The sequence below is a fragment of the Lucilia sericata genome, unplaced genomic scaffold (assembly GCF_015586225.1).
Source record: "Lucilia sericata isolate MDLA Ls3-8-SP2 unplaced genomic scaffold, ASM1558622v1 Contig000477F_arrow, whole genome shotgun sequence".
NCBI lineage: Eukaryota > Metazoa > Arthropoda > Insecta > Diptera > Calliphoridae > Lucilia > Lucilia sericata.
The window spans coordinates 219,133-222,500 of NW_023994492.1; the positions used below are offsets into that span (position 1 = coordinate 219,133).

General features: G+C 26.1%; 1 long non-coding RNA gene across 1 annotated transcript in view; it reads left to right on the top strand.

Moving 5' to 3' along the window:
• The first annotated feature begins 2,992 nt into the window (after positions 1-2,992).
• Positions 2,993-3,368, top strand: part of LOC119605346 — a 52,245-nt gene continuing 51,869 nt past the window's right edge. Inside the window, exon 1 of the long non-coding RNA XR_005231576.1 lies at positions 2,993-3,226. This is a non-coding gene — a long non-coding RNA (uncharacterized LOC119605346). The remainder of the gene's footprint in view (positions 3,227-3,368) is intronic.

Sequence of the window (3,368 nt, forward strand, 5' to 3'; positions counted from 1 at the left end):
CTATTTGAAATATGAAATAACATGTTGGTTATGAAGGCTTAGAAAAAGAGAATATAGTTTTAGAATTTAACTAAATAAAAGAAAATTGTTTAATTTACAAGTAAGAAGTCCATAATCGCATTTGCCGAATCTTGTATACCATTCACCATAGTGTATTTAAAAAATATTAAATTTATAAAATATCAATTTATTTCATTTTCCCGACTCCATCATTACTTTAGTAATAGCAAAACAAAAGGAACAACAAAAACGCTAAACGAAATAAAACACACAAAAAAACAAAATACACAACGCAATGAAATTAACAGATATCCAAACATACGAAACAAGATACAAAAAAAAAAAAAACAAAATGAAACTTACAGGCAGACAGACACGAATGTCGAGAGTTTAACGTGAACGCCTGCTATGACGGCCTAATTTCACGGTGGTCTCTTTCATCCACTGGGTAGACTAGAGAAGGTCTACCACGCGCCCCTGTATCCTTCTATAAAGAACTCAGGTGGCAATTTTTGTACATGGCTGAGCCGGTCCATGTGCAAGCACTTTGTTGAAGAACTCGAGCTATCTAATCTCTTGCCATAGTAGCCCTGTTGTGGAATAACAGGCAGCATGGAATCAATTCCAATGCAAACCCCGACAAGGAAAAAGCAATCACTGGTGTTAAGTCAATAGAAGGGGGTGACTAGCCCCAACATCAGGTGAAATCAATCTTCCGGTAAACCGGAAGGTGACCACCCTTATGATGTCATGAAAGATTGAATTATTTAAAATGCCCATCAACTAATGACCCATTCTAGTGCATTCCTTAACCTCTTAAAGCCCGCGCAACCACACTACTCAAATGGCACCTAGAGACGTATTTGGTAGTCCGAAATATCCAGAAATTTCCAAAGTGGATTCCGAAGGATCCTCAACCAATTGACCGCTCAGGACTAGGTCCTGTGGGCAACCGGATACCCTTAGTGCCAGATTATATGGTACTCTGGTTAGACCCCATGTCAAATCATTCCAAGGAAAGGCCGAGGATATATTTGATCATCACCAGTTTATAGTCCCGGTACAATACACCAAGATGAAGATTTCATCAAGGAAACATGCTTCGGGGGCAGACAGACAGACATATAATAGGACATTGGTCAATCGACTCCGCTATCTATAAGGATTCAGAATATATATACACTTTATAGGGTTGGAAAATTATATTATAGAAATTACACAGAAAAAATTATCGGTAGTTTATTTTCAATTAACATGTGTTCCTCTTTCTTTAACTTTTATTTAAACAATTTTTAATTGTCATAATTATCTCATTGTTTTGATCCTAAGTATACAAATTTGATTAAACTTTTAATTGAATCAATTAATTTTTTAATTGGCTGAAAAAGTTTTTCCAACCTACTTTTTTATTTTGGTTTTTTGTTTTGATATTTTGTTTAAATAATTTCATTATTTATAACGGAAAATAATTCTCAAATAGTCAATAATATTTTAGGCATAAGAAGTTGAAGTTTCATAAATATTTTAACATTTATAAATCACTTTATTTGTTCAAATGTGACAATAAAGAGATATTTTTGAGAGTGCTTAACGCATTGTTAAAGGTAAAGGAATCCTTTAATGTTGTAAGCATTCAATTAATGCTTTGATTGTTTCAATCATCGACTTTATTGATTTTTAATACATTTTTAACCAAACTGTTCAATTTATTTGATTAATAAACTAATTAAAATGTAAGTTTTATTTTATTAAATATTTAATTTATCCAATTAATGAATTAACTAATTTTAAATTTTGAATTTAATTACTGATGTTAATTGTTTTGATTATTTCTTTAATTGGAAACAAATATTTTTTTACAAATTTCATAATTGATATCATCATTTTGTTGATAGGTGCAAAACTTGCTTGATACAATAAATTTGATAATTAAAACACATTTTCAGTTTTTTCTGTGTACAAACGGAATGACAAACTTATATATACCCTTCTCACGTAGGTGAAGTGTATAGAAACAATGGAATTATTATATTACTCTTAACAAATTATTTACTTTGATTAGACAATTATGCTCGTTATTCGCAAAAATTAACCCCAAAATGGTTTCATGAATAGAATTAGACTGTGGAAAAATGTGATTAGAAAAAAATTTTCAAATATTTTATAAGAAATTAAGTAAAAATTTTGTAAATGCACTGTAATCAAGGCACTCTTAATCTTAGATTATCAGTTCTCGGAATATTCTAGAAATAATTCACTTTTCCAATAGTTCTTATTTCCTTTTCATATCTGATTGATTTTTTACAATAAAACAGTTATTAAGTTCCTCAATTTTTTTCTCTTACAGATTAACATCACGTAAAATAAAAACTCAAAAAATTATTGCCACAACATCATGCCGTAAAATGCAAATAAATTTCAAAGTAATTTCATTAAAAAATAATAATTGTATAACAATAAATAAGAAAGCATTTAATATTAATTTAAAATAAAAAAACCCCAAATATTTAGTAATAAAATAAATAAGATATAATCTTAATAAATAGTAAAAAATATTAACAAATAAATTAGTTTATAAATAATATACACACACATAATTAAACAACATTAACTAGATTACAAAATTCAATCATTTAATAAAATGCCAAACATTTCATTAAAACACTAAAATAGCAAATGTGTATAAAACTAAAAATATTTAAATAATTTAAAACTAACAATTAAATGAAGCACATAAATATTTTTAACAAAAATGTTAATGGCGAAGGAAAAATCAATAAATAAATTTCAACAAATAACTAAATGATAATTTAAAATAGTGAGTTTAAATAAAAATACATAAAATAATTATAAAACATAACAGTAATATAATTAAAATACATGTAAAACAACAGAAATATTTATAAAAAAAAAAATTAAAAATAACAAATTTAATATTTGATAATTTATATTTAAGAGCATAATATTATTAAAAAAAATATAGTAATAACGTAATACTGAAGTTTAAAGGAAATTTATAAAAAACGTAGTGATAATAATTAAAAATAATTATAAAACATAAAAAATTTAAATGAATTTGCCAGTTAAGTTTTTAACAAGTTAACTGAAATAAAATAATAATAATAATAATATTATTAATCATAATTAATATAAAATTTTGTTAAAAACAAAAGCGAATTATTTAAAACATTTTAATCATCAAGAGTAACAACAATTTAAAAAATAGGTAATTTAATAAACATAATTTAAAGGAATTTATTTTAAATTAATTTCAGCGCAATGCAAACCTTACCCTTTTAAAAGACATCTCGAAAAATTACAATAATCACAACAGCAGAGTTCAACAACAAGTCAGTTTTATAATAAAT